At 43.0% G+C, this 13,174-nt stretch overlaps 1 protein-coding gene across 4 annotated transcripts in view; it reads left to right on the top strand.

Annotated features, from left to right (window-relative positions):
* Positions 1-13,174, top strand: part of sgcg.S (sarcoglycan gamma S homeolog) — a 129,581-nt gene that overhangs the window by 28,361 nt on the left and 88,046 nt on the right. The window contains exon 1 of one of the 4 annotated variants that reach the window (XM_041584518.1): positions 9,545-9,715. The exons of 2 other annotated variants lie outside the window; for them this stretch is intronic. The gene's annotated coding sequence lies outside the window, so the exon portion shown is untranslated. Of the gene's footprint in view, positions 1-9,544; positions 9,716-13,174 lie in introns of those variants that run through there. One more of the 4 variants, XM_018250286.2, reaches the window with a different exon arrangement.

The raw sequence follows: 13,174 nt of genomic DNA, 5'->3' as shown, positions 1-13,174 counted from the left end.
CAGGGGAGCAGGGGCATTTTTATGCACCAGGAAGGGTGGTCAGTGCAGGGTCACTCTCGTAAAATAGAGTGAAGTTCTTAATGAACCCTAGCATCCAGCATCCTCCACCCTAACCCTAATTCTAAATCTAAGGTTACACTTTTTGGATTAGGATGTGTGGGTGCAACTCTGCATTTCAGGTTGAGGTACTTGGGAGTAGGGGCACTTTTATGTGTCAGGAAGGGTATTCAGTGTGGGGTCACGTTGTTGTAAAATAGGGGTGAAGTTCTCAAAGAACCCTAGAGATAAACTACAATGTATCACTTTATTTGAATGATATTCACATATTCTGCATCCTAGTAGGGGTGTAATGCTCTGACACTGCAGAGAGGTACTCAAGGTTTTAGGTATGGTGGGAAGCCTGGGGTACATCCGTAGTTTGAAGCCATGATAAACACAGTTTAATAAAGATTAAACTTACAGAATAGTGCACAAGAATACAGGCAGTGATGAGGGAAACAGTAACAGGAATTGAAGTCAGAAACAGGCCAAGGTCAGAACTGGGGAATCTGCAGCAGTACAAAATCAAGAGGCGATAGAATTGAGGTCACAGGCCGAGTTCAAACTCACCAGAATGCAGTACAAAAGCAGGATCCAAAGAATAGTCATTGCACAGGCAAAGGTTAATACCAGGAAATCAGCGAAGGTAGGGATCAGGACACAGGATCAGGACACAGGATCAGAACACAGGAATCAGGAACAAGGAACTAGGAACACGGGAGCTTGGAATACAGGAACCTTGAACGAGGACGGCAAGTCTTGCAGGAAAACGCAATGACCAAGCGCCGGGCAAGGGTCAGGGCTAGGAAATGGAAAACACATGAGGGTAACGAGATGGGAGGAGACATACTGGTAATAGGCAGAGTCAGGAACATAGATGAAGAGTTCAGAACCAGCCCCAAGTGCCTCCAGTGGCTCACAAGGTAAAGTGCAAGTGTCCCAGAACCGCACACACAAGAGTTTGAGTCCAGGCTGGTCCTGACAAGGGGCTCATGAGTCCTACAACACTGCTTAGGTCTTCTCCATGATTTATCATCCACCCTAACCATAATTGAACACTTTTGTGGTTTGGGTGCTATTCTGCATTTCAGGTTGAAGTTCAGGGGAGCAGGGTCACTTTTAAACATCAGGAAGGGTGGTCAGTGCAAGGTCATTATTGTAAGGGAGAATTACCTCCTGCCTCCACACCGACGCTGCTCTGTTGTCCAAGATGGCGGCGCCCAGTCCTTCCACGAGGTTCTTCGCAGGCGCGGCACTGTGACGCCAGCGCGTTTTCGCCAGCATCAGAATGGACGCCGGCACCTGGATGGACGCCGGCGTCAGAACGGATGCCGGCGCCTGGATGGACGCCAGCGTCAGAATGCCTGCGCAATTACGCCAGCGCAGTGACGTCATCACGTTTATCTTTTGGCGCCAATGGAGGCCTATTTAAGGAGCCTAGAGGTCTGCAAACATTGCCCAATTATAGGTTCTACTTCGTGTGTTCCTGGGTGTGCTAGTGTATATTGATTCCTCTTCCTGATCTTGACCCATTGCCTGTTTATTGTTATTGAACTCTTGCCGCCTGAACTGATCTATTTGCCTGGACTTTGACCATTCTTTTGCCTAATCCTATTGTACCACAAACTGTGCTGAACTTCAGCTTCCTCTTTGGTCCGCTACTCCAGTTTGAGCCTTCGGGCCCTTACAATTATTTTGTAAAATAGGGTGAAGTTCTCTAAGAACCCAAGCATCCAGCATCATCTAACATCCTATACCCTAATTCTAAGCCTAAAGTTAGACATTCGGGTTTAGGATGTGTGGGTGAAACTCTGCATTTAAGGTTGAGGTACAGGGGAACAGGGACACTTTTATGTGTCAGGAAGGGTGGCTTCTGTGGGGTCACTCTGTTGTAAAATAGGGCAAAGTTCTCAAAGAACCCTAGAAATAAACTACAGTTAACTACATTATTTGAACCACAGGCATATTCTACTTCCTAGTATAGGCTCATGCGTCCTACATTCATGTTCAGGTCTTCTTCATCCTCTGATCAGCATCATCTACCCTAACCCTAATTCTACACTTTTGTGGTTACGGTTTTTGGGTGCAATTCTGCATTTCAGATTGAGGTATAGGGGTGTCAGGTATTGCTGGGGTTCGAGCCGGGGACCTTTGGGTTTCTGGCTCGATGCCTTGACCATTTGGCCAGGTGAGCAGCCTGTAGGGTTGCTTGCTAGGTATAACCTGGCCTCTGCAGTCCCAGCCCAGCTTCCGCCTGATTGGCCTCTCCAGCCCCAGCTCAGCTGCAGCCTGTTTGACATCTACAGCCTCAACCCAGCTGCTACCTAGTTAATCAGCCAATCAGGGCTGACTCTTCCCTATTTAAGGGTAGCTCTTAGACCACTCCTTGCCAGAGCATTGTTTGGTTTCCTAGTACTGCGGCAGCGCCCCTAACTAGGTAGTTCTAGCTCTTGCCCCTTTTCCCTTGTTATTCCGCCTTGCCTTGTCTTTCTGCCTGTCCTTGTCTTGCTTTATCTCATCTTGTACCTTCCCAGCCTTGACCTTGATCCGACCCTGCCTTGTACCTTGTACCTATCTTGCTCCAGTCCCTCCCTTGCTATTCTGCTCCAGTCTCCCTCTCTTGCTATCCTGCTCCAGTCTCCCTCTCTTGCTATCCTGCTCCAGTCTCCCTCTCTTGCTATCCTGCTCCAGTCTCCCTCTCTTGCTATCTTGCTCCAGCCCTCTCTTGCTCCAGTCCTCTCTTGCTATCTTGCTCCAGTCTCCCTCTCTTGCTATCTTGCTCCAGCCCTCTCTTGCTCCAGTCCTCTCTTGCTATCTTGCTCCAGTCCTCTCTTGCTATCTTGCTCCAGTCCTCTCTTGCTCCAGTCCTCTCTTGCTATCCGCTCCAGTCTCCTTCTGATACTGTCTTGCTATCCGCTCCTGTCTCCCTCTGCACTCTATTCCCCAGTTTGATCTACGCCCGCACCGTCCTGTCCCATCCAAGCTGTTCCACTCCTGCCCCGTCCAGTCTGTTCCTGTTGAGTCGTCGCCCTCTTCTTCCTGCCTAGTCCACTCCTGATCTTCGCCCTCTCCGTCCTGTTCTGCACCTGATCCAGACTGACTCTTCGCCCTCATCAACCTGTTCCTGCTTTCCCTTCAAGTGTTCCCTAGGCACATACAGCTCCTGCCTCAAGGACTCGCCCTTTCCCTTCAGTCTCTACAGCGCCCCCTACCTAATCCTTGACAAGGGGGATCAGGGGCACTTTTATGCGTCAGGAAGGGTGGCCAGTTCAGGGTCACTCTGTTTTAAAATAGGGTGACATTCTCAAAGAACCCTAGTGATAAACTACGATTTACTACATTTACATGAAGAATGTTCCTTTTTTATTATTTTTAGAAGCCCACATTTACATTTTTACATTCCATATTTAGGCTTATTCTTAATTGCTTGTGGATTGTTTGATAACTTTTTCAATTAAGACAGGCGCAGCAGCTTGGCAGGAGCTAACATTTCTCAAGATGCAAATGCATTGGAATCTGAGTCTGTTGAAAAACTATAACTATGTATGTGTCCAGCTTCAAGTAACTTTATTGCCAATGTATATAAATATTCCCCAGAAATTAGTGATGGGCGAATCTCGTTTTTGACGACGGCGTCTGTTTTTTGGACGGACGCCGGCGTCCATTTTTATTGAAGCCGGCGAATTTTCGTTAATTTATTCGCCGACAGTGAATTGTGGGAATTCGCCACAAATTTGTGCCTGGCGAATAAATTCGCCCATCACTACCGGAAATCAGTGTACGTGTATTTTTTTTATGGTTTGGCCAATTAGTTAAATAAATAAAGGAACAAAAATAATTTTTTTATAACTAAGAGGCATTAGTGTTACTCCATGACTGGTTTTTATAATCAGTTGTGTCATGTCTGACAGGTCTTCAGCATAAGCCTATACTTTAGTGAGGAAGTGTACCTGCTTCTCCAGAATCTAGATTCTAGACCCCCTGCCGCTTAATTCTCTGCAAGACTTGCACAAACCTTAGCCTGTCACCCAGCAACTATACGCTGAAAATGATGATAGCTGGCACAGAAGCAGACTATCAAAGCATAAAAAAACGGAGTTATTCATGAGTATTGCAGATGTAGATGGTGGGGGAAAAGCTATGTTATGCACCTCAAAACACCAGAGATTGAAATGTAAAGGGAAACTGATTTTATACACGTTTCATACATTTGTTGGTCTTAAGCTGGCTATACACATCAAGATTTACTTGTTTGGACAAATCAAGGTGGATTTTTCCACCCATGTAGTAGATTAGTTTCGGCTGATCTGATTGTTGCTCATTTTTACTGGGCTTTTGCTCTCTGTTCGTTCATTATTTGCTTGTCTGATATCATAAACCAGCATTTATGGTTGGCAGTAGATCTATGCATACAACTTTGTTTTGTATTGGGCTATCTAAGGCACTGTTGTAGTTACCAAACTGTCTTGATAGTAAAATTCCCTTTCTGAGATGATGATGATGATAAAACCTTCAGTGTCAACAAATATCCTTGTGTTACCTTCATCCTATCCCTTTTTCCTTAAAGGTGAAGCAAGCCCTAAAGTTAAAAAACTCCTACCCCTACATAGACCCCCCTCCCTCCTCCCCTAACTTTTTACAAACTTTTTACTTACCCCTCAGTGCAGATTCAGGCATCGGCATCTTCAGACGACATCTTCAACCGCTTCAGTAATCTTCCGAATGAGACCGGCGCTTTGGCACTTGTGCAGTTGTCGTGAAGCAGAAAATTGCGTAGACCACTCTCCCTCCTCCCCCCCAGACTAACTATCCCCCCCCCGGGGAAATGCCCGATTCTAAATACATACCCCGCGTCGCAGATTCTTCCAGCGGAGTTCCACGCATCCATCTTCTGCGTCCTGTGTATGCTGACTGGGAGATCGGTATTTCTCCGCATGCGCAGTTGGGTATGGGTTTTTTTTGTTTTTTTTTTTTAACAAAAGGGTTTCCTTCTCCTTTAATGAAAAGGACACAAATTTATTACCTTAAAAGGAACCTGTCAACCTAAGAAATAATTCCAAATTCTTTTCTATCATGTTAGTTGAGAAAAATAAACTCTACTTACACTATATTTATTATTTACATTTTGTTTCCTTCAGTCTTTGAATTACACAATCATATCACACACACTGTTATTAAGATAAATTGTGTAGCACCCCAAAATCTTGTGTTTGCACCAGAATGGGGGACCTAATTGCCCTACACAATTCTAGAGCCTGAGGAGGAAATGGGCAAAGTAAGAACAGTGACATGTAGGAATTGCTGAATGGAAAGTGAAAGTAATTGACTGCCCCACCTCTATACCTCACCTCATAGAGGCGGGGCAGACGATATATGATTGACAGCTCAGATATTTAAACAACATTATAACATGTATGGATGTTTTAATGAGAAAAATGATTTGTGTTTCATGTTTAATTTGCAATGGGCTTTGATTATACAGGTTTTTATGTGTAGGTGACAGGTCCACTTTAACATGTTCACTAATGCTACCATGGCCTGAAAATAGTTGGTATTCCAAACGAAGTCCATCTAGCTGCTCAGGGGTCACACCAGGAGACCATAGATGATCTTCACTTCTTTTCGTTCAGACACCCCTTTTGTGGTCAAATATTTGCTCAAACTCTTGTTTAGTTCAAGTAATATTTAAGTATAGAAGCACTCTCCTCAAACTTTATTTTTATTGGCCTTCAGGCAGGATTTCCACAGGGTCTGAATATCCCTATTAGAGACACTTCCCACAGCTTGGGAACCTAGACCCACTTACCAAAATATTTTCTCCGTTTTCAACCCCATCTTCTTTCTAAACTCCTATCATCACATTTTTTCTTTTTCCTCTTGACTTTATTCTCCTCTACTCTACAACTGTTTCTTCTCCAATTTTTGTTTTATCTCCTTTCACTCCTTCAGTTGTCTTGTGTTCTTTCTCGTAGAGGAGTTTCCATGGTTTGAAATAGGGTCAAATTTTGTGTGCACAGAAAGGCCCGTTGGCAAAGGGAATAAAATGAGTTCAGCCATCCCAGTCCTTTACACTGGAAACTCTTCAGGGCTGGGACTTTGCTTATTTTCTAGTCTATTTTTTTCACCCACCCTATTGGAATACCATGTATTTATGCTGCTTTTGGTTCTCTTTACATCAATATATCATATACGTACATAGATGTTACAGGACAACCCTTTTGAAATAAAAAATAACAAAAGTGTTTTTGTACAAGTGTCAAACATATATTTTTGATTTCAAAAGGGTTGCCCTGTATACTGGCTAACACAGTACAACAACCTTACCTGCACATAGACAGAAACACTTTAGACTACTGTCCCCTCCATAGTCTGTGTGTAGACTGGAGGATTCTTCAAGTGAAACTCTTGAATATGTTGTTTATTCCGACACTCTTTGAATTTATAAACAACATGGATTATACATGATGTTACTTAAAGTACGTCATTTGACCAACCTTGCCACTGACTAATGCCTTTTCATCATACACTGTTACACCTTGTATTCAATGTTACAATTACCATAAAAGTAACCACATGGAAATGGATGATAAGAAAGACAATGCACCAACAAATAGAAACTGTGGTTCAGATATGTTGCTCAGTTTACTCTGGTTGTAGATAAACAGGGCAGTTGAGGCTGAAGAAGAAATCTGGTTATTAAGTTGTAAGAACCAATAATTAAGGAGCAGAAGGTATCCAGTAAGGTAGACTTGTCCAAATCCACCCTCAGATAATGGCAAATTAGGGGGGCAAGAGTTGCTGGAAAATCTATTGACCTTCCTTTGAGATTATGTTTGAAACAATGCAGGAAAAAAGGAAAGGTTTTTGGGGATGTACTGTAGTTATAGTTCTCTTATGGGCTAATCTGTAACTAATGTAGCTTGTTCAGCATTAGGGTTTTGCAAGAACTCCACTCAATGTTCCCTGTAATTCCTTCTGAGCTATTTGTGCAAAAACATTTTTTGTGTGCACATTTTAAACTTGTGTGCGTAATTTTTTAAAACTCTGCACTCAGGTCAAAATTGTGTTTTCACACAAAATTCTTTGTGCACACCAGAATTTGTTGTGTGTGCACTGGCCTTAAAAGTTGTGTGCATGAACAACCGCTCACCTTAGAGGGAACATTGACTCAACTCTGTATTCTCAGGATGCTCCTTTCTTGGCTCCTTGGATGCCAATTAATTACTCCTGATCAGCAAATAGTCAGGGCAGCGCTGTGATGCAGTGTAGTCTCCTGAATTCCTCCTTCCCATAGGCCAGCGGGGTGGACAACAGTATTAGGGCAGGGGAACTGTAGCAGTTGAGAGATTCGCTCTCAACTTCTTCTTCAGATAGGCCAGGTCAGCTGTTTTTGTAATCCTCCTTCGGGTCAGACCTCAGAACAGGCAACCAGCTGTATCAGGGCTCCTATAATCAGACCTCCTATGGTCACAACCTGGATTTAACCTCTTTCTTTCTTTCTTTCTTTCTTTCTTTCTTTCTTTCTTTCTTTCTTTCTTTCTTTCTTTCTTTCTTTCTTTCTTTCTTTCTTTCTTTCTTTCTTTCTTTCTTTCTTTCTTTCTTTCTTTCTTTCTTTCTTTCTTTCTTTCTTTCTTTCCATTGTCCAGGTATAGTTCACATATTTGTTACATTTATAATAATTACATTTATAAGAATTTGGTTCAACCCCATTTTATATGTACCCAGGGTCGGACTGGGGCTGCTTTCTCAGGGGCCCCCTGCTGCACCACGTGGTCGTGGCAGGAAGAAGAAACAAAATGTGCGGATCTGGGCCGGCGGGGCCAACAAGAGCCGGGGTCCCAACGGGTTTTTTCCCTGTGTCCTGCCAGCCCAGTTCGACCCTGCTTGTACCCCTTTTTCACCAGAACTAAACTAGACAGTGCTTTCCTTTAGTGGTCCATGATAACAACTAGGGATACGTCAAATCTTGGATTCAGCTTGGCATTTCAAGTGACTGAACTTAATCCAAACCCTTAAATCATGTGACTTAAAATCGCAGTTTACAAAAATTGCTGATTTTTGTGTGTGTGCAGATTTTTTTGCCCCTGAATTATTCCAATGCACATACAGTATGCAAAGCAGGATTCATTTTTGGTTCAGAATTCTGCTGAATCCTATATGGAAGATTCAGTATTTAACTGAATTGGGGCATCTTTAGTAATAACTCTGTGGCAATTGTACAATGTAGGTAACCCTTGACAAGTGTGCATGCATGTTGCAGGCAAATAATCTCATGTCATTGCCTTTAAGGTGAACAACCCCTTTAATTTACCTTGTATATAACAGAAGTGTAGCATTTGTGTCCCTGTAGCTGCTGACTGTATCACTGCACATCACACAAGAAATTTAAATCATATTCACAGGTGCAATCCCAGGGCTGCTGCCTTACGCCGCCCCCCCTCTTGCTCCGTGCTTAAAACATCAGCGTCGGAGCAGGTCAAAGGGGGGCCGCATTGCTAGTGCAACTAGAGCAATAGTGCTCTTAAATTACAAGAGGCGGCTTATAGGGGTATTTTGTTTGTGGATCATATATAGCTAGCCTGCTTGGTCTATAGAAGAGCTATGGCAGCTGCAGTGTGCATGGAATCATGTGATTACTACCTGCTGTATTGACTGTGGCCCTATGATAAATGGGCTCTCCAAATTCTAAATGCTCTAAAATACAAGTTCAATAGACAGATGGCACCTGAAATTAGCCTTTGAGACCCTCAGTCCTGGCAGAGGTAAAGCAGATTGAAGACAGATTATATTGGGGAGCGCCACCAGTGAGCTACTAATCATCATTATTTTTCATGGTGATTAACAGGCTGCAGACTCCACTCACAACATCTCATTATCATCTTGATGTGATGCCTCTCGTTCTGTTGCCTCTGTTAACATACCTCCCAACTGTCCCTTTTTCGGAGGGACAGTCCCTCTTTTGACAGCTCAACCTGCAGTCCCTCATTTGTACTGGAAAGTCCCTCTTTTCTCTGCACTGAACAGCCAGAAAAAGAAACAAAGTTTCTCACTTAATTGGCTTTTAGCAGAGACAACAGAACAGCTAACGGGTGCAAATAACATACTTTGTAACAATGGAGAACAAAGGAGAATTATTTTCAAACTTTCATAACCTGCCAAATTTTGTAAAATGAACATGGTAATTAGGGGTGTGGCCACAGAAAGGGGTGTGGTCAAAAAAATTGCAGCGCTACGTTTGTCCCTCTTTTTACTTCCAAAATGTCGGGAGGTATGTGTTAACTCTTCATGAGCCATCATTTTTTTATTCCAGCAGAAAATGTGCCCAGAAGTTTTCAAACAAATTTTTAAACAGTTTGTTTTCTCTCTCCTCCTTTTCTGCTCAGCATACAGAGAATATTTCCTCCCTCCTTAAATTCAGGAGCAGGCTACAATGCCAGAGAGTAAAATTAGCTGGGTGTGTGGTTTCAGAGGGATGGAATGCAAGAGGCAGCCAAACATATGAGTGCATTTTCCTTCTGTGATATTTGCCTGGGCCTAAAATATCTCTCACTACCCATCCGAGGAGTTGCGCTGAAGTGCAGGGCTGACAAACCCGTGTGTCCGTAACCATCAGAATTTTTTCTTTTCTTTTTTTTTACTACACGAAAAGCAAAATCATCCCTGCTGGGAAACAGAGGTAAGATTTTCTTTGTGTTGGTTGTCATTGAGACTTTCAGAAAACTTTGTCATGCCCTTTTTTTTTTTTTTTTTGTTTAAAGTCTGTCTTTTCCTCGGGGGAATGAAATCTTTTCAGTTGTCGTTTCATTTCGAATTCTTTGACCTGGTGGAGTTTCTGGCAGTGAATTGTTGCACAGGGATTTTTTACTACAAGCTTCAATAAGTGATATAAGTGGGGTTAAATAATGTCATTTTGTCGACTGTTAAATAAAGCATAGTCTTACGTTAGTGTCAAAACTGCCCATGGGTACTTTAGGGAGGGGGGCAATTATGTTTCATGTATTGTGTAAAGCTTTAAATGTGTTCAAACCTAGTTCTATATTTTACACATGGGTGCATGAGTTGAATTATGGCTAAAGGTACAATTAATTGTTGCTCTAGTTTGTGACCTTCTGGTTCTCTAATTCATTTTCTGGGGATCCCCCATATGAGCTGTTGGGTCCCAGGACTATGCAAGCTCTTGAGGTTTCCATGTTTGAGTATCAAGCAGATTGTCTCCACATTGTGCTTATATTCGACTACGACCTTCAAATCGAACGATTCGAACTAAAAATCGTTCGACTATTCGACCATTCGATAGTCGAAGTACTGTCTCTTTCAAAAATTCTTCGACCCCCTAGTTCGCCACCTAAAACCTACCGAGGCCAATGTTAGCCTATGGGGAAGGTCCCCATAGGCTTCCTAACAATTTCCTGATCGAAGGAATATCCTTTGATCGATGGATTAAAATCCTTCGAATCTTAGATTCGCAAGATTTAATCGTTCCATAGAACAATTATTCCTTCGATCGTAGGAATATCTGTAAATGCTTTGACTTCGATATTCGAAGTCGAAGGATTTTACTTAGACGGTCCAATATCGAGGGTTAATTAACCCTCGATATTCGACCCTAGGTAAATGTGCCCCTTGGTGACAGCCTTTATTTAGTGGAGTGACAAGGTGAGCGATCTGAAGACATAGATGTCTAATTGATCTATACGTATGTGGTGTTTATACAAATGGCCAGTAGGTGTCACTGCGCACAAGAGTTAAGGTGGCCATACACGGGCCGATAAAAGCTGCCGACAGACCAAGTCGGCAGCTTATTGGCCCGTGTATGGGGGCCCCCGACGGGCTTCCCCGATCGAGATCTGGCCGAAAGTCGGCCAGATCTCGATCGGATGGGGTTAAAAATCCCGTCGGATCGCGGCCGCATCTGTTCGTTGATGCGGTCCCGCGATCCGACCGCCCGTTTGGCGAACGCTAGGATCCGATCGTTGGGCCCTAGGACCCACGATCGGATCAGCCCGATATTGCCCACCTCAAGGTGGGCATATCGGAGGGAGATCCGCTCGTTTGGCGACATCGCCAAACGAGCGGATCTATCCGTGTATGGCCACCTTTACACTGTGCATATACAGCACTTTCTATACTGCTTAAAGTGTTAGAGTTGAAGTTCCTATTGAAGCGTAATGTCTGCATGAACCTGCTAATAAAGCACTGTTATACCATCCCATCCTCTATAATATTGCTTTAAGATGCATACGGTTTCATTATTGCTGTTTATTTCAACTGCCCAAATGCTTTTCTACTGTAGGGGGAATATGTGGTGTTTATACGAATGGCCTATGACTGTGCATAGTACTTTTTATCCCTGTGCTTAAAGTGTTAGATTTGAAGTTCCTGTTGAAGTCTAATGGCTGCATGAACCTGCTAATAAAGCACTGCTAAACTATACTCCTTCTCGGCTACCAAAACATAACAATATATTTCCCATTTATTATGAAAGAATACCTTCTATTCAATCTTCTAGAAGTATAAGTGGCCTTGTCTATTTATCAACAAGCCCGGATTTGCCAGCTGGGCACCCCAAGGACAAGTCCCCCTTGAATCGTGCATCCACCCCTTAAAGAGAAATCTCCTATATTGTACAAAATGTAGAAGTGGCTTGGTAGCATGCTGCCTCGAGGCCTGGGCCTTTGTGGCATTCCCACAAATCTGAGACTGTTTATTTAAGAAAAGGACAAGCCAAAGGTCCACTTCTTTAGAAATCACACCATTTGCGTAGTTTAGGGCAGGGCATGCAGCTGCCATCTTCCTCATTGCTCCCAGTTTGGGCTTGGAGCATGCATCAAACAATCTCATCAGAAATACAGCACATGACTGAGCCTGTGTTAATCCTGACCTGCCTCGGAGGATTGTTGAAAGCAAAGAAGACGGCGGTCACCCTGCTAAAACTACCTAGGCCATTACAATTTTTAAAGAATCTAACAAATTGACTTTACCTTTCCTTGTCCTTTAATTTCGTAAACAACCAAGGCTACTTTGTTTTGAACAAAGACTATGAACATTTAGAGCTATGGCACCTCCTGAAATGTGGCATCAGAAGGCCAAAATCTGTGCTTTATTGAAGAAAAGGACAAACCAAATGTTTTCTTCTTTAGGGTAGTTTAGGTCAGGTCATACAGCTGCCATCTTCCTCATTGCTCCCAGTTTGGGCTTGGAGCATGCACCAAACGATCTCATCAAAACAACCAATGCTACGTTGTTTTTAACAAAGGCTATGAACATTTAGGGCTATGGCACAGTGACAGCCCTTCTGCAAGCAGTTTTCTGGTCATAGTAACATGGGAACTCCAAATATTATCACTTGACAAAGGTTTGCAGAAGGCCTTTCAGACAATTACAGTGTAAGTCAATGGGGGTCACTTTGGCACCACATTTTTACTTTAATACACTCTCAGTATCTTGTGCACCATTACCCTTACGATCCATATAAGAGACATTTCACAAAATAAACGTTGCCCAGAGTGTTTATTCCTAGGAGCTGTATGTGTTGCATCATTCTGTATTCATGCTGTATTCCCCATGCACCCGCTGTCTATGCAAATAATCGCTTTGCCTCTTAGATATGGCTTTGAAGTACTTTATGATTGTTTCTTTAGTTATTTCTCAGCACATAGTTAAATAAGATTTGGTGAAATACAAAACTGTAATAAATGTGTACTTCAACTGAAATGACTGCCGTCCTCTTTGATTTTTGGGCAATTGTAACGTATCATCATGAAAGATCCCGAGCAGATCCGTACAGTCAGTGCATAGAGAAGCAGAAATAAAGCAGCCGTGCAACTATCCAGAAATACAATACAATAAAACTACCAGGACCTATTTTTAATCTTAGGCAGTTATTGTGTATGAGGTTCCGTACATACTATGGACCCCTAGTCTTCACATCATTATATTCTGATGTACTGCCCGACATGGTGTATTGGCAGACGAAATTATCAGATCTACACAATCTTAAACCATTCCATGTCCATAGCACATGGAGATTAGTTGGGATTGACATTGGCACATGTATAGAGAGTTTTACTCCAGCCGCAGCCTTATTCTTCACCTTAAATCCATGTGGAGAGCAGCACAGTCCTATTGTTCTCAG

The sequence above is a fragment of the Xenopus laevis genome, chromosome 2S (assembly GCF_017654675.1).
Source record: "Xenopus laevis strain J_2021 chromosome 2S, Xenopus_laevis_v10.1, whole genome shotgun sequence".
Lineage (NCBI taxonomy): Eukaryota > Metazoa > Chordata > Amphibia > Anura > Pipidae > Xenopus > Xenopus laevis.
This window is presented reverse-complemented; position numbering and strand designations above follow the sequence as displayed.